General features: G+C 36.6%; 2 pseudogenes; one reads left to right on the top strand and one right to left on the bottom strand.

Annotated features, from left to right (window-relative positions):
- Positions 1 to 17,895: 17,895 nt before the first annotated feature.
- LOC142832377 (large ribosomal subunit protein eL21 pseudogene) lies at positions 17,896 to 20,114 on the bottom strand (annotated as a pseudogene).
- A 458-nt stretch (positions 20,115 to 20,572) lies between these two features.
- On the top strand, positions 20,573 to 21,800 carry LOC142832376 (SH2B adapter protein 1 pseudogene; annotated as a pseudogene).
- The last annotated feature ends 3,683 nt before the right edge of the window (positions 21,801 to 25,483 follow it).

The raw sequence follows: 25,483 nt of genomic DNA, 5'->3' as shown, positions 1-25,483 counted from the left end.
CAGCTTGTCTCAGAATTACCTGAAAGACTTGCTCTGAAGAGTTTCTACACTCAACCATCTGAGTTTCACTACATTGCTGCAGCAGGCTATTTTTTTTGTTATGAATAAATATTCTCTGATAAGATGCTGCTGTCAGCATGGCTATTGTATATTGAAAGCTACAAACAGTGAATTAGATAATAGTAACTTCTGCAGAGGCTTGAACAATATTGCAATGTTCAACTGCATGGCCAGTTAGTATTCCTCTGAGTCTGTCTGCAGTAGAAATTGATGCAGCCATGAGGATAGTATCCTTAATGTGAAGTGGTGGTACATGAAACAAATTTGGATACTCTCTTTAAACAGGGCTGCTTTAGATGCTTTACTAAGAGCTCAATTTTATTTTGATTACATACTCACGGAGAACAGGGAACTATACAACTATTTGGAATTCAGAGCAGGAATCTGTGTTGTGAAATAGGCTTATAGGATCACTGTGTTCAGTTTCTTATTAATAGAACGTACACTTGATCTAACGGCATAGACAGATGCTAAGAGAACAATGTGATGAGGAGACAGTATAAGGAGGAAGTCAGTAAAAACTTGTTCAGGCAGAATATGGAAGATACCATTCTAGAAGCTGATCATGTAATACAAAGTAAAAGTATTATTATGAAAACAGACATATGATGTATAGGATGAAGATAAGTTAAAACCAAAGTAAAATATGTCTAATATCATAGTTGGCTTGACTTGGTATGGAAAATGAATAAGAAAGAACACTATGACACATCACATGCAGGTATTACCTTTTAAGAGAAGTATGTCAATGCTTTAGAGAGGAAACCAAAGAGCTGTTGTGTGAGCCCCTTCATAAACCATCTGCCTGCTCTGCTGAAGCAAAATCTCTTTAGCCCTGTGAATATTATTCATTTAATGCCCAGAAAGAACATAATGCTTTGAATACAGGTGCTAAACACAGCTAGAGGAAATAGCTTATTATCTGAGATAAGTGGAATAATTATAGCCACTTTCTTTTTTTAACAAATGAAAAAGCTGGTTGCACTACTGATTCTTGAAAACAACTATGTGGTTAGCTTTTTAAAAAATGAAGATAACGATGCACTTGCAAACCGACCTCAAAATTATCCGTCTTTAATGGAAAGTCATTCTGGAGCTCCCTATAAAGCTAGAGCAAATGCTGACTGACATTTCCAACCGGGAAAAGTTAAATAGTATATTATCAGCTGGCAAATAACAAGTGATTCTTTGTGATGAAAACAATTATGACATATTATCTATAATATGTCTATCTTTAGAGAAAGGTAATTTACTTGAGTCTGTCACAAGAGAAGAACATTTGATGATGCAAATAGTTCTCTCCTAAGATGACTGTTTATCCCAAAATATTGTTTGCATTTGTTGTAAGTGGTAAAGCAGATGGCTAAGGAGAAACATTTTGTCAAGTTTGGAAGGTAAGCTACCTTACTGGATAAAATACCCTCTTCTCTTTACTCCAAGGAGAAAAGACTGAAAAACAAATATAAAGATGCTGAAATTTTCAGGATTGACTTTTTTGGAGGAGATTTCAGGCACCACTAATTTAAATGTCTGTTGAAGGAGCTGTGGGCTGCATTCCTGCCACCCAGCTCCCAGCCGCCTGGCTAGCTTATGCCCCAAAATAACAACACACAAACTGTATTCATATAAACACTGCCTGGCCAATTTCTATTAACGTGTGTAGCACCACAAGGTGGTGACTTACCAGGAAGATTCTAGCCTACGTCCATCCTGGGTTGGAGCTTCATCACGTCTGCCCCAGAGAGCAGAGCTAAGGTGTATGAGCTCACTTCTTCCTCCCAGCATTCTGTTCTGTTTACTCCGCCCACCTAAAGGCTGGCCTATCAAATGGGCCAAGGCAGTTTCTTTATTAGCCAATGACCTTCCTCCATCAAATGTCTCCCTACAGTTAACCAACCACGCACATATTCAGAGTTATTTCTTCAGTTTCTGATATGTTGAGAAATCATTTCTGTTGCTGCATGAAGACAGAGAACAATGGGCAGAAATCTGACACTGAAAGTCTAAACTTTGCAATTAAATACCTGTACTTACTCTTTTAACACCAAGTATTTGTTATCATCTAATTCTGCTTTTTAGAAAGACCAGTGTAAATAATACATTTAGACACAAACTTACTCTAGATGCTTCTAAATTAATATGTAAATGGTGGATACTATAAATATTTAATAGTGTTTTATGTTTTGAGTTGAATGACTGACCAATGTAAAAATTGTGTTTTACTTTTTATAAAAGTATGAATTTTTAACAAAGCACATGAACCAGGTTATTACTTTTTCACAATCATTAGAGATGAAAGGGTCTACTTTTGTACTTTCTGTATATTACTCTTCTTATACACTTTCAAATGTCAAAATGATTCTTGATGAAAGTATTTGTATTCAATTCAGTTGGTAGATATGGCAGTTGAGGCTTGGGAATGATAATTATCTTACCAGAGTATCATCTAGAGGCCCAATCACATTTTAGCCCTTCCCATTTGACTTCAATTTTTTATTTTATCTTTTGTTTCACGCATTAGCAAAGTAAAAATGTGAAGTAGAGAAAGAAGATATTTTAATGGAAGATATATTAGAAGGAAGTCAAAATAACAGTGCATTCGATCTGAGTATAGACTGTGAAGTTGCCTAGTTGCTTTAGGGAATGATTGAGAGAGTAATTACAGGTTTATTAGGGTTCTGTGATTTAAATGATAGTAATTGTATGCAGATGTTGTTAAGTTAATCAGTAAATCAGAATTGCCACAGATGTTAAGCAATTGGAGTGATTCCCTGTACTACTGGATTAGTAATATATAATACAAGTATGAATGTATATGGGTAAATAATAGGAGTACAGATAGAGATATTCCAATATTTAATGTAGGTATTTTTCCCTTCTCTGAAACTGTTTTACTTGTTATAAAAGGAAGATATGAAAATTAAATTTGTACATGCCAGTGATGTTGTCTGGAGTATCGGGATGATGTTTGACTTTCTACAATGTAAAAGACAGTTCTCACAGTAAAAAACTACCATTTAATATCATTTGCACCAGTATTTATCCCTAACACATAAAATGGCTTTTTGGAGCCCATTACCTATGGAGGTATACCTTGCATAGCCTAGATACAGAGGGGAGGGCCTTGGTCTGGCCTCAAGTGACAAACTTTGCTGACTCTCCATGGGGGGGGCCTCACTCTCTCTGCTGAGTGGATGAGGGTAGGGTAGGGAGAAGATGAAGGGAGTGGGAGAACAGAAGGGAGAGGGAACTGAGATTGGTTTGCAAATCAAACTTGTTTTAAAAGTAAAAACAGATATATATATATATATATATATATATATATATATATATATCAGTTACATTGTCAAAGTGCACAGAAATTACATCATTTATAGGAAATCGGTGCTATATTCTTCTTATGAATATATTTCAAAGGTATGCAGAATGAAGGCATGTTTTTTCCACATGGATGGAGAATGACTGGTGTTGGAGAAGGGGACATGATTTTTAAACTCTAATGTCTACATAATTGAATAAAAGACTGGATGCTTTTACTTAAATTATTATAGATTAACTTTAAGAAATAAATTTCTTACAATTCTTCCAAACAAAGCATATCATTTTCCCTACTCTTTGTTCAGATTGCCCTTTAATAATTTCTATCACTTTTACATTAATGTAAATTGAAAACATGGAGCTGAAGTGATGGCAGTGGTTAAGGATATTGGTTTCTTTCCCAAAGGACTCAGGTTCAAAGTTCAGTAACTACAAAGTGGGCCACAACAGTTTGTAACTCCAGTTCCAAGGGATCTGATGACTTCTTCAGGCCACCATGGTGGAATCCTAGTCATACATGAATGCCAAGTATTTATGTATATAAAATAAAATTTTAAAAAATTAAGTTATTTTTTCACTGATAATTTCAGGTACATTTGTAACTTCCTCAGAGGAAAAATTCATTCCATTCAAAATGTTGTATTTGTTCCAATTTACAGTGTCTAATAGAGCTTCCATCCATTATCCATCCTTCTTGCTAACACATCATCATTGTATAAATGTGATCCTGGGTATCCCATCATCATTGTATAAATGTGATCCTGGGTATCCCGAGCTCATCTCTGTGGTCTCATTTTCCACTGTTATTAGCACTTCTTTACAATTCTATGCTTATTTATATGACCAGTTCTGATTAATCTCAAATTAATTTGACATCTCCTGGAATAGACTCTGAAGAATTTATCAAATCCCCAGAATAACCCAGCAGGGAGGGGTGCAGGCACAGTTCTCTTCTTCCATCATCTTAGATCAAAAGTCATGACTAAAGGCCTAGCGGGCACCTTGCTTCACACAGGATTGACCTTGCATTACAGAGCCACTGAATGGGAGCTTATGTCCACTTGAGAAATTCTTGGGTAAGAATAACTCTGTTAAGCCACAAAATAAATCACTTAGGTGTTGTTGTCAAAAATATCCATAGTACTCAAAAATCTTTTTATTGTCGTAACATTTAAAATTAACTTATCAGTCACCAAAGTAAAATACCTCTTTCAAGAAAAGCAAAATTGGATTGACTCTATAAATGAATTAAGTAAATACTAAAGTTTAAACAATACTATGGTTGCAATCTATACACATATCTATATATACAAACAAATATTTAATATTTACTTAAGTTGTTTAAATTTTATCTGTCAGACTTAATGCTTGAAACAATGACTACCAGACACACTCAAGTGGCTCGGAGTTGTATTTAGCTAGACATTTTCTCAAAAAATAAATGAGTTGAACTCAAGTCAGGTAACAAGACCAGAATTCCATGAGAATAAGAGAATTTTTATATTTTTTTCATTTTTAACACAGGAAACAATGATATACTGTGAGTCACTGTATGTTTCAGAGTGTACTATAATTTTGAGAACAAAAATTTTGAAAATTGATCTATAGGTCAACTCAGAAATCACTAGTAGCTTTGTTCTTGTTCCTTATAATCACCAAGGGTGTCGTGTTGAGATCTTATACCTCATTGTAAACTTGTCTGTCTGCTGTCTGTCCTTGGAGTATTTTCTCTCCTCTTTGGATGAAGCAAAATTATTGTGTATGTAAATTTATTACATTATATTATCCAGATGAATAAAATTTTTCACCATCATATAGTTAAAAAAAGAATAACTATTCTTATGATACTGACACATGTTTGCTAGTTAAAAACTGTCGAGATTATAGCTCTGCTCTCCATGTCTTCAGTTTACTCTCAACATCATTTTCTGCATGCAACACTGTTAATAATTCTACCCTCTAATGTGTAGATATTCCATACTTTCTTCATCCATTCTTCCATTGAAGGACATCTAGGTTGTTTCCAGGTTCTGGCTATTACAAATAATGCTGCTATGAACATAGTTGAACAAATGCTCTTGTCATATGATCGGGCATCTCTTGATTCCCAAGAGTGGTATTGCTGGGTCCAGGGGTAGGTTGATCCCGAATTTCCTGAGAAACTGAAACACTTTTTTCCAACGTGGTTGCACAAGTTTGCATTCCCACCAGCAATGGATGAGGGTACCCCTTCCTCCACAGCCTCTCCAGCAAAGGCTATCATTGGTGTTTTTGATTTTAGCCAATCTGACAGGTGTAAGATGATATCTCAAAGTTGTTTTGATTTGCATTTCCCTGATCTCTAAGGAGGTTGAGCATGACCTTAAGTCAAGGACAATGGCACTGGGTTTTGATCCTACTTCATGATCTGGCTTCGTGGGAGCCTAGCCAGTTTGGATGTTCACCCTCCTAGACCAGGATGGAGGGGGCAGGACTTTGGACTTTCCACAGGGCAGGGAACCCTGACTGCTCTTCAGACTTGAGAGGGAGGGGGAGAGGAGTGGGGGGAGAGGGAGAGGAGTCGGGGGAAGGGGAGAGGATTGGGGGGGAGGAGGAGTGGGAGGCTGGGAGGAGGCGGAAATTTTTTTTCTCAATAAAAAAAATAATTCTACCCTCACATTGATTACCTATATAATAACAGAGCAAACAAATGATTATATACAATACTGTGGGAAGTTTATAAGCTGGTCGTTCAGTAGTTTCAACAATGAGTACACAGGTGCTTATCAGTTTCAGCTAAAGATGCTCATTTGGAAGAAATTAAAAAAAAAAAAACAAAACAGGAGCCATAATTATTCTGGCACTACCTGCCTCCTTCAAGTACATTCTCAGAAGGGGTGCTTTGGGTCACTCTCCTACCCGAAAGTTTCTATCTCTTGTTCCCGTCAATGCAGTTTTATTTTGATTTAAATTTTTAATTAAAGTAGGCTTTATGAAATCCCTAAGCCTTATACATTTCAGTCTTAAATGCTGGATAAAAAAAGACTGACCACTTTACAAGAACTAATGCAATGTATCTTTCTTTATACTTACTATTAAATATTATTTTTAAACATGCACATAACTTCCAAATGAGCCTTGAAAATGGCATGTACAAAGTTAACCACAAATTTCCTTTCACAGGCATTCATAAAACAGTTCTATTATGAAGAATAAAAAGAAGTTTGAATTCCTTTCATTTGAATTCCCCTTCAAAACTGTTTTTCCCAAAGTTATCTTGTCATCAATTCTTTAGGCCTCTCAAAATTACATAACGATGGTTAGGTGATTGGTAAGGCACTTTAGAATGCCACTGGTAAATGTGAAACATTCTCTCAGATCCAAAATAGAATAACAAGCCTGGCTGCCCCCTGCCGTGGAGCTTACTAATTCAAGAATCTTGCAAACTCTCACAGATGCTGAGATTCCCACTGGGATGGAACTACACTGCTGCCTTTTTACTTGTGGCCTCTCAAATACTTAAGAAAATTACAGTTACACACCCTTCTCTAAGACAGGGAGCAGAAACTCCACTTGGATACTTTCCACAGATAAATGGGCAGTATAACTCTTCAATCTGTTTTTTTTTTCCCCACCTGTTTCTTGTTTGTTCGTTTTGTTTTATTTTATTTTTTTTTTTTGTTTCTGGTTAAGAATTGAAGAAAATGGGAAGGCACTTTTTATTATTGGTGAACACATTTTGCTAGAGAAGTTTAATTTAATGTATGCTGACACTCTTTGACTCTTTTATTTGGAAATATATGGTAATGATTATGTTAACATGTGCTAACTAAGGAGAATCTGGAATGTGGAATAAAGATGACAACTTCCTAGGTTTTGGATTATAAGGTTAAATATGGTATCTCCTATGTTTAACAAGAATTGCTTACCATGAATAAGGCTTAAGACTTGTTCCTCAACATGCACAGAAATACACATACAAGCACACACACATGGCTACACATAGGCAAACACTTCAAAACAAGAAGAGAAAATGCAACATGTTCATTTATGTATAACAGCTCTCATATTTAAAATAAGACAAATTAAGCCCTCTAGTATTAAAACACTGAAGCCCATACACTATGTGTCACCTTTCTTTGTTTCTTACATGGTCACTAATTTCTCCATAGGGGGAGGGGTGATACCACTTTCCTATCCACTTTATTAGATACAAGAAATTAGATTGATGGCAGACAATCCTTAATATTTATGTTAAAAATCAATGTTTGCATGGGCTTATCTTAGTCAATTACATTTCCATATCAATAGCCAATCTCTTAAATTTCAACAGCTTCAGATAGATATTTAATTGTTTCTGATCCTAAGAGAATATGTGTTCCATGTGACATGGCTGGATTAGGACTTATGCATTCTTTATCTACCAGAGAACTCTACACTCTGTTTGGCGTATTGGAATGCTGGTATCCTGTATTTCCATGAATGACTATGGATGGCTATCACATTGAAGAGCTGTGGAAAATCATGTACAATATATTATTCTGTCTGTAGTGATTACAAACTCATCTTTCATTCCTTCAAATACCTCAGCTTTCTGTCATGAAACATTCTTGCCATACACTTATCTATAAATATACATGCCTAACACATGTAGTATAAAAAATCATTTTACTCCATAATTTGTAATTTGATGTACAAGATGGAAAACAAAATATTCCCAAATGTGTTTTCTTGGAGTTCAAACCAAGGAGCATTTGAGAACAGCAAATACAGGGAGGTCTTTATATTGTGGTTTTTCTTATGTACCTAAGAACCTGACCTGCCCAAACACAGCACACTTTCTGTCTATTTCCTTCTTGTTATTAAAATGTCATCATCCATGTTAAGATAAACATGTAGCAGGGAATTGAAAGTCAAATATCACAACTCTATCTTGGTGAATCTTTATCCCAGCTCTGTTCTTCCCTCTTCATCGTCTGTAAGGATACTCTAGTGTCTCTTTAAACATGTCTATGTTCTGATTTCCATTCCTTGTGGAGACAGTATTCAGACAACCATCATATTTCTTTTTGAACTTGTGATTTTCCATCATGCCTATGATGTTAAATATTTGTTAGAGTTTAAATGCATGTTTCTTCTTCTAATATTTTCCCTTTTTTATACATGTAAGTTATAGAAAGTTAAATACTCAGAAAGAAAGCTGCTTTGTCCACAGAGAAGAAAATCATTTTCAAGAAACAATAATATTTAGTTAATTAACAAGTCACATGAAACTAAAAGTTCTAAAGGGAACTGAGGCACATAGAGTCGATTTATATATAAATTGCTATTGCTGTTCCACAATTTCATGCCATTACATTGATAAAAATCTGACAAATCTTTGAGTCGTTTTTTCCTTTCTCTATCAGAGAAAAATATTATACACATGACAATATTGCTTCTTGGAGCTGAATAAAGCCTTTAAATTTTTTCATTTTTATAATTCCAATTACAGCAAGAGCATGGATGTGAAAATCCATACCCAGGGAAATAGGGATTACACTGAGTCTATTAATTTACTAAAATCTAGACTAGTCAAATCATTTTTGACACCATAAAAATTGACATAATGGGAATGTACACAATACAACACATATTCAAGTCACGTTAAAGCAGTATGGAGTATTTAGATTAATAAGACTGACCAGCGGCATAAGCAGTGTTCTGATTAGGTGGGAGAGCCCTTCACTAGTGTTGGTCTCTTTCTCAGAAATCAAAAGGGTTGATTTAATTGGAGTGATATAAATCATTTGAAATGAAATCACTCACATTGTATGTACAAAAAATGCCTTTCTAACAAATAGCGTCTCATATTACATAAAAGCACTATCAGATATAATATATATATATTATATCTGATTATAATTTTGTACTAACTTTGCCATCTTCCTTTGTCACAGAAAGCTAACCAGTACTGTTTTAATAATATACCACAATTCTGCCTAGTCCTTGTTATAAAGGAAGAAACCTTGTTTCAAATAATTTCATTTTCTATTTTATATGATAATTCAAACATAATATTTATTGGAGTAAGTGTTCTTGTAAGGGGGTGTATTCCATGATTTTATAGGAAACTAATTATGCTATGTTTTTGATTGTAAGTAAAACTTTATAAATACAACGTTGCTAAGATAAACTTTATAAACATAACAATGAATAGTTTGGTGAATTTTTTTAGCTTTTTAATTCACATTAAATTCTATTAAATGATTCAGTGTTAGGCTAAGGTTTCTGTATAAAACTTTTCAGTGATATTCTGCTTTCATTTTATTTGTGCAGACGCTGGAGCCTCTGTCTGATAAACAAATTAAGAATTGACCCCAATTAGGTATTTGCAAAAAGTATTTCTTTATATAAGTTTGCAGCAAGTATTTATTTTATATAAGTTTGTAGCTGTGATTCATCCCAACTCTGAAAGACAACCTCAGTAGTAGTGAATTCCATAAAATTTAATGTGAAAGATTATTGCAAAGATAGTGAAATAATAAATATTTGATTTCCTCAGAATACCATATTTAAGTATGATTCATTTTTTAGCCAAAATATGCTTTCTCTATTTTAGTTCTCTCTGTATTTTTAAACAATTCTGGGGATCTACTCATTTTTGTGATCTATTTTTTAACTTTCCTTTGTTGTTGTTTGTCTTAGTTCTCCATGGTTCTCAGGACTATTAAACAACAAAAATCCTACAGTCAACTGCTTTTTGTTGATTGTAACGTTGGAGACAAGATAATCTTTGACAAACAGTTCTTAGGAAACTAGAGAGAAGTTAACATATCTCTTTGCTTGAATACAAGTAAATCTAAATGCTGTTTTTTAATCTGAATGCTAGTGTGAGGGTCTATTGATTCTGTGATCATGGGTAAGGATCTGCTCCTCGTTGCTGTGTGTACTACATGGATTATATGATATGGATATTATAAGATGATAAGAATCATAATTTTAAATTGACAAACATTATATTCTGTTGTATACTTAGTGAAGTACCTATAGTTATGTCATTTTCTTTTAAACTTTTCCTTGAAAAAATAAGCAAATTGGAGTCACAGAATGGCAAAAAAAAACCCATATATTTGAATACAATAATTGAGGCACAATATTGAGAAAATTTTCTGATAGAAGTTCAAACAAATTTTTAGATAGAAGTTCAACCAAAAATAACAGTTGAATTTAAGGGAATTTTAAAATTTGTCATTAAAAGCAACCGTGTTACATTATAGAAGTATTCATTACTATAAATATAGCCTTCCAAACTAGGAATGTGTACCTGATTGATCTTACCTTTTATCTAATTCCTACTTTAAACTTTCTATAAAGTTACTTTCTTTGGTCAGGTATTATTTATGTCAAATAATGCTTTACCAAAATTAGAAAAATTGATTTTACACAGAATACCACACTCTATTCTTTCAATAGTAAATTAAATGTGTGTGGCTTCAGTTACTTTATCTGTGTCACGTGTAAAGATTTTTCAGTAACCTTGGCCCAAGGACATATTCCCTGAGGTGGTGGCAATTGCAGAGTACTGCTGTAGACTTTAAAACCATCTTTCTTCTGTAATCCTTTCCATGCGGTATTCACACAAAGACTTTAGTGTTCAGAGACAGAGTTCTTTGCCTATACTAGTGCAGTCTATGCCTCCCTCTTTCAGGTTACCTTCATCCTGGATATCTTTGATCAAAAATCCTCCTGCATTTAGAATGCCTCAGGCAAGGTGAGTCTGACAGCCACCAATGTTTTCCTGACAATTCTCTTTCCCTCTCCCTCTTTTGAAGCTATAACTTATTGTGTCTATATAGTAAGTTCCTTTTGTCTGCCCTGTCTTTTGGTCCTCACTCCCTTGCTTGAGTCACACAGCTGGCAGAATGTCATACTTAGCATCTGGAAGAGTGTCAGCGCATTCTTTAGCCATTTTCATCCCGCTGAGGTGAGACTGGACCATCAAATGAAATGTGTAGTGAATCACAATAGGGCCAGAAAGAAGATCTAGAGCAGCATCGGAAAGTGTGGTGTAGTTAGGCATTTGAAAGTTCTTCTTGTTGTTGCAAATGGCATGTTACCAGAGAAGCTACCATTCTTTGAGATTCTAACCCACACAGACCCAGCTAGTATGGATTCAGTAACAGTAAAACTTAAGTGGTCTATCGGCAGAGACCTGTGAAGCCACATCTTTAGACTCAGGGTAAAATAATTGAATTTTTCGACTTCTTAGCAACTTACATTTCATGACAGTGCTTAGTTTCAAAGAGAGCACTGTATTTCACAAGCGTTTTATAGCTGAAACACTCAGAAAATTATTCTATGATTTCACCAGCATTGTCTCATTGACTCTTGGAATAAAATTTTTTAATTATAAGTCTGAATGCATTTTTTGTGACAGTTTGAAAAAAATGAAGGAAAACCTGAATAAATCATATGCCTCAAATCAGAGAAAATGTAACTTTTGAAACCTGGAATCCCTTCTTGGCAGAGCTGATTTTGCATTCAGATTGCTTGAGCTCAAGAAGCCTCTCGATAAAGAAGGAAAGAGAAAAGTGTGAAGGCTATGCTCCTCAAACAAGGATATAAGACTGATAATGAGATCCAACCATCTTCACATATCCTTGTACCAATGCCAGTACCAAAATTCTTGGATTGGGTGTTCACAATTTTTTTTATAGAAAAATTGGGTCTTTTTTTTCCATATCATCTCTGTTGACTTCTTCAATATATTGAATCAGTCATAGATTACTTCTCATACCTGAAACAGTGAAAATTCTCCATAAGCAGTTATGTGGTATAGTGACAAGTAAAATTGACCTATGCCAAATTTATACTGAGAACATAGGTTTCTGTCTACTTTTTTATTTTTTTGTCATATGTACATTATAAATCAAAATTTCTTATTTGAACTGACATTGTCCCTTCCAAGAGTCAAAGACCATCAAGAACACAACACCAATCATGAATATTCAGCCCTCCTTTGACTTGTCCATTCGAGCTAAGAGACTCCCAAAACCTTCCAGGATATTTCTAGTGCCTTTGGTCATCTTCTAGAAGTAGAACTTACATAACTGATCATTTTATAAATAGGGACTTGAGTCCCTTGAACTGAAACTGACCTGAATCTTTCTCTTGAGCATGAGATGTCATGGTTCCTTTTTGTACCACGAAAGCTTCCAAAACAGGGAAGCAATCAGTATTACTACCAAGCTTTAATGCCTATGACCCACAACCATAACCAGTGAGCATAGCAGGTCAATCCTCAGGGTGAAATAGTATCACCATATATTGGCAGTAATCAGAAGCTCTCTAAATAGACTTTAGAGCTGTTCAACCAGGAAGAAATCATACTTTTAATTGGAAATCTAATCAACTAGACAGTGGTAGTGACATCACAGACCTTGGGATAAACCCTTCAAACTACCACTTAAAAAAATATAGCATTATCCCATACTGCACTCTAAATATTTGTCCTTATACATACAGATAGGTGTAGTCATCAGCTATCATCAAGGGAGCTTCTCTTTGCAATTGATGAACACCACGACAGAAAAACACTAGAAATCTTTCTTCTTTGAATATTATTGTTGATAGAGTCTACAAATTATGAGATCACTGGGGTAAAAAGGACATATTATTTTGCTAGAAAAAAATCATGTTTCTTTATTACTTTGCAAATGAAAATCATTATATAATAAATGATGTTCAAAAACTAGATCGAGGCTCTGGGCTTTAGTATATGAAGTCAGAATCTGAGTACAGGCATTTTATCTCCAATGTCCTGAATCTCAGTTTCCTGTAACTGCAGTAAGACATTACTTCAAACTATAGTGTTTGAAGTAATAGAAAAAAATAGAAATTAATTCTCTAAGTTTTTCTCCTAGAAGTCAAAATGTGGGAAGGGTTATTCACCCTTTGAAACTCTTCAGGGAATTCTTCCTCATCTAGTCCAAGCTCAGCTGGTGTTCTTCCATCTCTGGCATGCATTTCTTTGCAGCTGCATCCATCTATCTTTGCTAGCATGCAGTCTTATATTTGTGCTTCTGCTCATCTTTATGTCCTTGATTAGGGGTTGTCCCTACTTCAATATCACTACTAATTATGACTCTATTTCTGAAGATAGATGCATTAGGATTTACTGAGTGTTAGGGTTGTGCCATATGCATTGGCGGCCAAGGAAGTACATGACTCAGCTCATGGTATTGCCATATATCTGAATCATTTTATCTTAAGGTATATAAATTTTACCTTACTGGTTTAACATGATCACTGTTCACTGTTTATTAGAGATTAAAACAAGCAAACTTCATAGTTATGACAACTTACATTCTTTCATTTTCTGCCTTTATATTGTAATATATCATTTGATATTGAAATATTTTCAATAAGTATACAACTAATTTTGGATCACATTTTTTAGGTCATGTTGCTTAATAGAAATTTTTGTCATAATTAATAACTTAAAATATATATTTAACATCTCGCAGTCTATCAAGTAAGAAATCAGCATGCATATGTATTACAACTATCTTTCTCCCAAATCATTTTATTTTATACCATTTTATTTAATACTTACTACTGAAACTCAGTAAATAATTTAAGAATGTAGAAAGAAATAAAATGATGATCTTATATAGTAGCTTCATAAGGAAGATACCATTTTTACATGCAGATTTTAAGTAGATTTCTGACAGCAAGCATTTCTTACAAGAATAAAGCTATCAAACAGCGCAAACAGAAAATTATTATCCCAGTATTAGACAGTATGAAGAATAATTAAATTACATAAGTGTCAATATTTGGAATATTAATTGTATCCACAGTGTTAGAGTCTCATAATGCTAACTCTTCTGGTTAATTTATTTTCTAGTCTGTAAAATATTTTTTAAAGCCACACATGAGAAAACATTTAAATTCCTAAATACCAATGACACCTCTGAATAGCTTTTAACCCATAGGCATTTCTTAATATTTTGTTAACTTCAGCTTTTTTAATGTAAGATATATACTAAATAATATTAAATACAACTGACATTGCCTCAAACTTTCTTTAGGCAATAACTAGTCGGTTCCTAAATATGTATATATATAAAAGTTACATTCTTACTGAAAGTTATTTCAAGAAATGTTTTTTGTAGAAGAAAATACACTAATTTAATATTCCAGCTTTATTTATTTTTCCATAATTTCAACTTCTCTATACTTTGTTTTAAAATTCTTTAATTCTAACACAGATTTCTGAGCATATGATCTGCCAGGTTTTTAAGTAATTGCCATAATTAGTATAATAAGCCTAGCAAGAAGCAATAAAATCAATTTTTCCTTCCTAGTTTATATAATACTTGTGAGAGGAACTAAACAAAATGGTAATAAAAAGTAATAGGTTACAGAGACAGTGAATATGAAAATGAAAACTTCAAATTTGATTTTTAAATGGCAAATAAAGGTTCTGTAGCTCCTCGTACAATGATGTGTAGAAATTTAAAGTGTCCATATTGTCTATATAACAATAGGTAAAAGACAATACTAGAAATTGTGATATTGTATAAAATGATCCTCTCGGCTGTAAATATCTAATGAACCCTAAAGAAAATTGCATGAAAAGGTTTGAAAGTATACATTGCTGACTTTTCTGAACAGTATATATTCCTATTTTTATGAATACTTAATAACACACAGAAAGAAGATTGTATTTCAGTGTCTCACGATGAATATGTGTTATGTTCTGCTAAATATGAATGTGCACATTTATGTAGTGCACTAAAATATCTAGGACCTCCTCAGCAAACGGTAGTTCACTAGGTTTATAGTACTTGGCAAGAATTCTCTCCGATTGACTGTACCTTAAATGCAATTAAATAGCTCTTGTTTTTTTTATACCAGTGTAAGTTCCACTATTTGACGTTTATGCATGCTTCCTTTTCTCATCTCATTCATTATCTTTTAATAACATAGAATAGATATTATCATTTTTATTTAACAAAGTAAAAGATAGAGACAAATGTTATTCCATTCATTCAAATAGGTACATGGAGATAATGAACTTAAAATTAGTATTCATACCCACTATAAGAGAAAATTTACACATGTAAATTTTATCTATACTTTATATATACTCTCTCTATATAAATGTGCATATATATAATTTCTATTATATGGAGAAACATAAGATATAAGATACTTGAGCAGAATGTGTAGCTATATGTAGTGGCTAGTTATTGAGCAAACTTTTAATTTTTTCTCCTCTTATTTTTTGCTTCAGTTTCTTGCTTACATGTATTCTCCTAAGAATGCCAAAGTCCATCAAGTGCGAGGCTTGTTCATTTTGTAATCCTTTCCAATAAGTGTTTTACACATTTTATTCAGTAGCTGGAGCATTTTGGTTCTCAAATAGAATCTATGTCATTATTGATTTCTTTCTCCTTTCTGAAGAGGAAATCAACTTTCCTACTTGTATTTATTTTTAGAGGTTAATAATCAGATTGAGTGGTTAAGGGGATGTTCGCTTCTTGTGGTTTCTGTGCACAGGGCTGAAGCTTCCGCTCATTCAGGGAGGCATCAGATGTGAGGGCATGCTACTCCCATTTTGAGGGTAAGAAATGAGCACACAGGTAATAAGGAGACAAGTAATCTGAGAATATTTATAGCAGCTACAATGTTCAATTTTGACCTAAGAGATTTCCCAGAACAGCAGCTCAATTTCACACGGAAGATTTATAAAGGTTCAGATTGGCCTCTTGCAACCAGAAATCTGCAACATTTATATATTTAATTTCCTTTTGCTGTCTCCTACGTCAACCCTGTCATTGTCATGTAGCTACTGATAACAGGGACAAAGCAGGTGGGAAATTTCATTAGCCCTGAATCTATTATGAAAGGCTCCCTTTTGATCCAATCAAAATTCCAAAACTTTTCCTTTAAATGAAGTTTTTGTCTTCTAATCTTGTAATGGGAAAGATCTCTTAAAATTCAAACCGGAATACAATTCAATTTTAATCTTTTGAGACACAATGGACTTTGATTAATTAATAACAGATTGACCTCAATCTTTTCTCTTCATTTTGACAATCAACCCAGGAAAATTCTTACTCTGATTTGAATGGCTTTTCACATGAATATACCAATTTTGTGGTTATCACTTTTTGATTTAGAAATGTCCTTTTTTATGCATTTTCCTTCATAATGTCCCAAATTCCTTCCCACAGTTTGGAAGAACTTATACGAACTTTCATTCTCAGAGTCAAACTTTCTTAACCATATCTAAATAATCATTTGCTGTATAATCTACATTTATTTTAATTAGAGTAAAACCATAATTTAATGGTGTTGCAGTTTTGGGGGATTATATACGTGTTGTTTATTCCTTTTTGACAAAGTCAGATCCCCAGAATAACTTTAAGTCTCATACCTCAGCCTCCTCAGTGCTGAGATTAAAGGTATGAGCCACCACATCTAGACCATGTCAAAGTCTTAAGAACAATAGTTTCACAAAAAGATTTCTAAGATAACTGATCATTTTGTGTTCCCTTTTTCTTTGTGAGTATAATCTATAGATGACAAATATTAGTCCTGCGATGATGTCACTGCTATAAAATTTATGTTTTCATCACTTTAAATTCATTTATTGAAATACTGTCTTCTAAGGAAATGCTTTTCTCACCAGCTGGAAACATGATACATTCAAGAAAATCAGAGCTGTGTAAGGGAGAAACAGCTCCGAAGACAGCACTTGTACTGGTATCCAGATCATAAACTTCTCTGGGCATGGAAGACGAAGAACGAAATTCTTATTTTTGCAAGCCATGTTTGCAATCCACCCTGCCTATGCAGCTTGGCTGTAGAAGCCTGAACAGACTAAGACAGCCCCCAACCATCAGCAGAGGAATTTGAAACCATATTTCACGTCTCGGATTGATTAACCTCAGGCTGGAAGGGTTGTTTGGCTGTGCTTGACCTTTAAATTTGCCTGCAAGGTTTCCAAGGTAGAGGGAGGGACATGGAAATTCAAGGCACAAGAGTGATTTGAAATGCCTTTGCTAACTTGAAGTAGTATGTTGCAAAGAATGCAGGCAGCTTCAGAACTAAGAATGCCTTGCTGAACATTAGGAAGGAAATGATGACCACACTGTTTTCTTACTTCAAGAATTCAATTTTGTTAACAAGTAAGTGTTTTTATTGAGAATTATCCCAAGAACAGTCAGATAAGAAATCAACCTGAATGACATCTTGATAACTGTCTGATGATAGAGACAATGAGAAGAAAACTCAGTCACAGAATATTGGACTTTCAATCTACAGAATTTTGATAGAGTAAGTATTTAAGTTGCTTAGTTCTTGATAAATTATCTCATGCCAATAAAAATCTAATGCATCATTTTTTTTCCAATTAGCAGGAAAATATAGTAATGTCTGAATAGGAAAGACACAGTGAACCATCATTTTCTTTCAGGGAGGAGACACCACACTTCAACTTAAAAAATCTCTTTACAGTCCAGGTCTTTTATTTCATTTTGTACATCAGGCCATGGATTCGAAAGGAATGGGCGCCAGCAGCTCAGGCTCCTTCCCCGTAGTCCTCACAAAGTGTGTTTCTCTGGGTGGAGCAGGCATGGGCTTCAGCTGAGCTCAGGTGCCCTCTCTTTGGCTTCCTTTTTCTTCTGGTCGTTCTCCTTCACCCACTTCGGGAAGCTGTCTCTGCTCTTCGAGTGCTTGATGTGTTCAATCCTCACATTAATTCTCTTGAGAAGAATCTTGTCCTTAACTTGCTTGTTTACAATGATATCCAGAGCATGCTGAATGACTTTGTAGACTCTTCCGGTTTTGCCATGGTAACATTTATGGGGCATTTCTTTTTGAACAGTGCCCATTCCCTTGATGTCAACAATATCACCCTTCTTGTAGATTCACATGGACATGGCCAAAGGAACAACTCCATGTTTCCTAAAGGGCCTAGAGAACATATAGCGAGTGCCCCTCCTCTTTCCCTTTGTGTTTGTCACTTTGGCGAGTTACTGAAAGATGGCTACCCCTAATGTATCATTATTATACTTGGCTATAGTGAATATTTTTTCATGTCATTTCCTTTGAAATACTACTGATACTTGTGTCCTATTTATTTGGAAATTTAATTACTTAAAATAAATCCTTTCCATAGTTACTCAAATTTCTATCAATAAATCAAAATATATTTCTTAGACGGATCTCTTAAGAATCTAGAGGTCACCTTTAATTTACAAAAGCATGTGATCCTATCCATTTTATTCGCTAAGGATCAAAGCCTGATTTTATAGGATGATACTCTGGTAAATAATCCTATAAAAATGATTTTAGCATATGTAGACCCTATTTCTATACATAATAAAAGAAATAACTCTATTTTGTTAAAAAATGATCAAAAAATCTAAGAAACTCAAAAGTAACAAACATATTTTTTTTGTAAAACAAAATAAAGAACCAAACTGTTGTAAAAAGGTAATTAACCCTAAATGTGTTCATTCCAGAAACATAAGAAGAATCATCTTATAAGTGACTTAGTGTATGATTCTTCAGAGGAGGTAGCATTAGGTAATGTGTTTTCTGTACCCCTTTAACCATGAGATTAAAAGTGGCCCAAAGGAGGCCTGGTAACAAAGGAAAATTGTAAGCAACCCCTTTTGAATAAGGGCTCTCCTGTCAGAGAGAGTCCTGTTGTAAGGAGTAAACCTTTGTTATTTTAGTCCTTGATATTCTGGAGTGGTCTGTCACCAGAGTGTGAATTACTCTCTTCACACTGAGAATTTGCTCCTTCTCCAGTGTTCTTCAAGTTAGTTCAAAACAGGCTCCTGAGAAAAATGACCAACCTGGGGATTAGCTAAAAGTCAAACCATAGCCAGACTGAATTGTATTACTTTTTGGAGAAACAGCACAACTCAAAGCTGATGAAAAGATGCCAGAAGGATATAGGTACTGTTATCTAGTTTGATTCTGTTACTGTGATAAAAAACACTCTGACCAAAAGCAATTTAAAAGAAAAAAGCCTTTGTTTTATCTAACAGGTTAGAGTTCTTCAGTGAGAGAAGTCAGTGCAGGAACCATACTGGGTGTTCTTGTTGACTGACTAATTGACCTACACTTGGACACACACACTTAGAAGACTGTGAAGTTGCCCACAATGTACTTCCTAGGGATGGTACTGCCCACAGTGGGCTGAGCCCTCTTTCCTCACTTAATTATAAAGACAATTCCTCAAAGTCCTGTCTACAGGCCAGTCTGAGCTAAGCAATTCTTTTTTTTAATTAATTAATTTATTTATTAAAGATCTCTGTCTCCTCCCCGCCACCGCCTCCCACATCCCTCCCCCTCCCCCAATCAACACCCCCTCTCTCATCAGCCCAAAGAGCAGACCCGGTTCCCTGCCCTGTGGGGAGTCCAAGGACCTCCCACCCCCCTCCAGGTCCATTAAGGTGAACATCCAAACAGCCTAGGCTCCCACAAAGCCAGTACATGCAGTAGGATCAAAACCCCGTGCCACGTTCTTGACTTCTCAGTGGAGGTTTACTTCTTAGATGACTCTAGCCTGCATCAAGTTGACAGCACTAACCACTGTTTGCACCTCTACTTGGCCTCCCACATATAATATGCAGAGTCTGGAGCAAACGCTGCCTTTTCTGATCATTTTGCTGAACTATTCCTGCAGCACTTCGAAGCTGAGGTGACCCAGGCCTCGGGCTCACTCTCCTCAACTGTTTTGGCCCCATTGAGCTCTGGTGTTGAGATTGTATGTGACTTGTCCCTTGATAGCTGCAGGGTGAGTGGGAACCTGGATATTTTGGGCCCATCTCTATCTTCTGAGGACCTAGCTGGCCCCCTTCCTCCCTGAGTCTCTTCCTCCTCTACATGGTCCTCAATGCCAAAGCTCAAAAAAGAAGGATTTTTCCTACTGTTCAGTGAGTCACACAGTCAGAGAGTACGTATTAGACATCCTGCAGTAGCAAGAGGCCATTGACGTTTTATCCCTAACTGAGCATCTGGAGAACACATCAGGCCCTCCAGCCCTAGGTGGAAACAGCAACTCCAACTCTGGTGGTACTGAAACAGCCAGTAGTGGATTGGACAGTGATGGCACATCCCCTGGGCAGAGATGGGCTCACCTACTCACCTCTTTGAGATGCTGAGACTGAGTCATGGTGAATGAACCTTGAAAGATAAAGCAGGAATGGTACAGAGAGAAGAGTTGCTCAGTTTTATGGGAGCTGAAGAAGCTGCCTCTGACCAAAAAAGAGTGGGTCTTGGAGGACAGGCGACTGGGCTGACCTCAGGAGGAGGAGGGCAGCCTTAGTGACAGATGTGTCACCTACTCCTACAAAGTGAAGAAAGAGGAGGAAGTTACTTGCAGTTCTTTGTACCTCCCACGGTGTCCTGGCCCCAATTCTGCATTCCCTGTTCTACTATCACTGACGTCCACACAGCCTGACAGGGAGAATACGTTTGTGGTTAAGATAGAAGGCCGTTCAGAGTGAGACAACTGGTACACTTCATGGAAAGGCCTGAGTGTCTGACATCTAGGAGTGCCTAAGGTGAGGAATCTGCCCTTTTATCAGCCCCATCCTGTGATCCGGTGCCCCTTCCCCTGGCCCCTGGGACCTTCCTTTTCACAAAGGGCAACACAGACAATCTGGAGTTGCCCTGCCTGAATCATTCAGAGAGTCTGCACAGCCAGAATCTGCTGCTGGGGCCAAGCAAGAGTAATGACTGCCTCAAGCAGGGGGCTTATGGGGGTCTTTCCAACTGGCGATCAGCGTCCTTCTCTCCTAGTTCTGCCTCCATCTCTGCCTCCCACTTTGACTCAATGGAACTGGTTCCTCCAGAATTGCCTCCCCACATTTCCATTGAGAAAGGGCCCCCAGCAGGGACAATTCATTGCCTCTCACCCCCCTCCTTTCCAGAAGCAGCCACAGGGTTATTTCTGGTCCAGGGTGTGTCAAAAGGTGCTGAGGGGAATTATCCCCTCTCAGGATATCCTTGGTTCCACGGCATGCTCTTTTGACTCAAGGCTGCCCAATTAGTTTTGGAAGGAGGCACTGACTGGCTCCCATGATGTCTTCCTGGTACTTCATAGTGAGACAAGATGTGGTGAATATATCCTCACTGTCAACTTCCAGGGCAAGGCCAAGCACCTGTGTTCATCACAGAATGAGGAGGATCAGTGCTGGGTCCAACATCTGTAGTTCTAGCCCATTTTCGATATGCTCGAGAACTTCTCGGTGCATCCCATCCCTGTGCAGTCTGGAGGCTCCAGTGATGTTCTCTTTGTCAGCTATGTGCCCTTCCAGCAGCAGCAGGGCCGGGAGCAGGCTAGGAGCCATGCAGGGGTGTGCAAGTGTGACTGAAGCTACCCAGATTCTCCTTGTTTCGAGCAAGTGCTCAGACAATGGGCCATGTAGCTTCAGTTCCGTTACAATTGGTACTCTGCATTAAAAGTTATTCTTGACCCCTCAGTTTTCCTCCAGTGGCACTCAGCCTGCGATGATACAATAGAGACCCAAGCCGATACAGACTTACAATTTGGACTTAATATCACCTTTGGCATGCTTACTGACTGCGGCCCCTACACTGATCCTGTCTCACAAAATATGATTGGCCTACATGCTTATTTCCAACAAATGTCTGACCTAGCCTTCAAGGCCCTCAAACTTTTTATGCCCCAGGACAGTGTAGGCTATTTCAGCCATCTTGTCTAGCAGTCTGTGAAATAATTTCCTAAATTTTTTTATTTATTTTTATTTTATTTATTTTTTATTTTTTATATTTTATTTTATTTATTTTTATTTTTGACCTGTGTCACCAATGCTGCTAAAAAGCGCACCCCGTCTGGCCCTATCAAGGATATCTTTATTAAATAGCTAAACTGAGAGGGGCTCAAAACCAACACCCCTAATGTCATTGCATTTGTTAGAAAAGAGGATATTCATAAATGGTCCTTATCTGCCATGATATTGACACACAGAGCATGCCCATTTCCAATTTTACAGCTTCCATTAATGCCTTGGCTAATGTCAAACTTGAAAATGATGATAATTCTGCCCCACCACAGCATACTTGGGGGGAATGTGGACAGTCTGGCCAGTTACCTATTGTAAGTGTCCCAGGGCTTGTCCAAAGACCTAATGCCATAAATGCCAAAAGGGCTTGTACTGGGCATAAGACTGTAGAAGCTCCCAGCAAGTCCTGATATGAATGATAGGCTGGACAATTACTTCACACTCCTGGTCCATGAAGGTAAGTGTTGTGCCTCAGTTTGTAATGGCTAAGGTGAACTGGTTCTCATCCACTAGGCAGATCTCTTCAATTTCAGAAGCATAGTAGATACCATTTAGATAGACGGATTGCCCCAATATTTTTGTTCTCTCTGCTGAGGTTACTTGAACAGCAGTAGAGCCAACCTTAATGAAGAATTTCATGTCTTTGTGAGCTAGCTTGAGAGAATTGTGGAACATCTTTAGGTCCTCTTCCAGAGCCAAGGTGGCAGCAGGGAGTTTCTGTTGCTCTTGCTCTGTGTGCTCAGCCAGCTTCCACAACAGTCTATGAAAATAAGCCATTCGCTGCCCTTCAGGCCAGTCAGCAGCCGCTCATGGTACTTGCTGTATTTTCTGACCCAGGAGTTACAGTTAAAGATATAGACTGCAGAGACGTTGTCGTAAACAAAGCCAGGAAAAAGAGCAAACCACTTAGAGAGGAAGTCTGTTTTAAAGAAATTGCTAGGTCTAGTATGGGCATGCTGGATAATCATTTCCCACAGGACAGATGACTTTCTGCTCTCACCTTTTTAAAATTAAAGATAAGAAAGTATGCCACAACATCAAAAAAATGCCAATCCCCAGGTAGCTATAGCCTTTACAAATGCCAATAAAATTAATTTGGGGTTAATAATAATGGGAGTTAATCATAAGGGAAGGGTCTATACACAACCAAATCATGTATGAGTACCACTAGGGGAGTTATTGACAGTTCTTAGGTGTTGGAAATGACCCAATCAGAACCTGTAGGTATTTTCTCAGTTAGCCGCTCTGCCACACAAACATGTAAAATACTGCCTCATGCAAAATTAAATTCCCAAGAGGATTCCATGCTCCAAACCATGCAAACTGTTCAAGACTAATTACAGTCCAGAGGACACCCCTGACCCTTATCCTATATCAGATTGCTTCCAGGAATGTTAGCAATGTTAGAGTAGACTTCCGAATTATGACTATGACAGTGTCTTTGCATTTGCTGGAACAGGCTAGTCTCCTCCATCAGAAATTTCATTTGTCCCCTCAAAATTTGCATGTGCTTTTACCCAGTTTTCCCTTGCCCAGCTGTAAACATTTAATCAGGACCTATACGATTTTCTTAACATGAGTCAAGTCACTGGATTTGTCTATGACATTCTTTGGCCAATTAGGGGATAACATAAAATTCCTGCTAGACCCCTCTAAACTTGTTGCATGGTGCCTTATGGGAGGGGTGGTGGTTGCTCTAGTATTACTGCTTAAGAGTCTCCTACAGCTAAGATCCCGACAACAGCCTATGAACAAGGCAAAATACCATGTGGTAATGGCTGCGGAGTGTGCTGGATCAAAATCTCCAAGGGAGGTTTTCTGTGCTTGACTTAAGCAAGTACAGAGGCCATATAAAGCCCTGGTTCTCCTAAAAGTTTCCCCTTGCTTTTGATTTCTTGGGACATTCCAGGGGCCCAATCCTTCAAGGAATGGTATATAAAAGATGGGTAAGAGCATGTCCAGCATGCCAGTCTAAGACAGGCACAACACAAAATGCTGGGGTACCTCGAGGTGGAGTTATAAACATCCATAACTCCCACTAGAATTCCCAATAAACATAAAATAAAAAGGGTGTGATGACACAGGGCAGTAGTGCAAGCATAAAAATTCACATGAAAACTCACAATGAATAAGCAAAATCGGCCAAAACAACCTATCAGTGGGCCAAAAGCACAAGAACTAATGACGTGCACTCCTAGCCAATCACAACATGCTAGCAGCAACTGTGAGTTTCAAAAGGACCAACCAGAAACTTTCTTGCGACAGCGTAATTTTCCTAGCCCCGTACAGACCCCTGGCCTTTTTAAAATAAAGAGTTTCTGCATTGGAATCTCTCAAAGTCTGTGTTGTTGCCTCCAGGTCTTTTCACCCTCTGCCCTGCCAGAAATGGGGATCACACAACAGGCAGCCGCAACAAGCTCACAACATGTACTTTTTTCCTTTGCTGAATAATTTTGTCTACCTGATGAGAGTTGTTACCACATAAACAAATCTCTGGATGTGAGCTCATTTTTGGTCATGTACAATACACATAAATGACTTTTTTTTTTGAGATATTGGAGATCTTGTTATTACGGTGTAAATTAGAATTTTCTGACTCATAAACTTCACTAAGTCTGTTCCCATACTATTTTTCATATATATATATATATATATATATAATTTTTCTTTAAAAATGTGCCCTTGTGATTATATTATGCCCTACCCTCGCTCAGCTCCCACTCCCCAGACTCTTACTATAGCTGCCAGTCATCTATTTTTCTTCCCATTTCATTTTCATAATATTTTCTCAAATTCTCTTCCTTTAGCTCATTATTATGCTAAGTGAGTTTCCAGATGAATCTTTTATAGACAGTTCACATAATGCCACTCAGTGGTCAAAACTCCTCCTTTGCACACATGTTTTCTTGCTATAATATGAGTCAATTCTATGACCTCATACAAACATTCTTGCTTGTTAAACTCTTAATCCAACTATTTATTTTTCTTCCTAGAGCTTGCATTTAGAATATCTACCAGAGATTCCTGTATTAAATTTCTGATCTCCCATAGGACACTATTGAAATATAGAATAAATATTAACTGTGTGGGCTAGTGAGAAGTCAGAGACTATTAGGCAAAATGTCTCCAGTGGGACAGTGGGATAATATTCTCCTTTCATTTCTCTTCTTCATACTCAACAATGAGGTGAAAAGGTTTCTTCTTCCATGAGACCCCAAATGACATGCTATTTCAGCATATTCCTGAAAGACATAGCTTCATCTATCTCTAGAGTTAAATCTCTAACAGTATGAGCCAATGTATAC

The sequence above is a fragment of the Microtus pennsylvanicus genome, chromosome 12 (assembly GCF_037038515.1).
Source record: "Microtus pennsylvanicus isolate mMicPen1 chromosome 12, mMicPen1.hap1, whole genome shotgun sequence".
NCBI classification, from domain to species: domain Eukaryota; kingdom Metazoa; phylum Chordata; class Mammalia; order Rodentia; family Cricetidae; genus Microtus; species Microtus pennsylvanicus.
The sequence above is the reverse complement of the archived record's forward strand: the minus strand, read 5'-3'. Positions and strand labels throughout refer to the sequence as shown.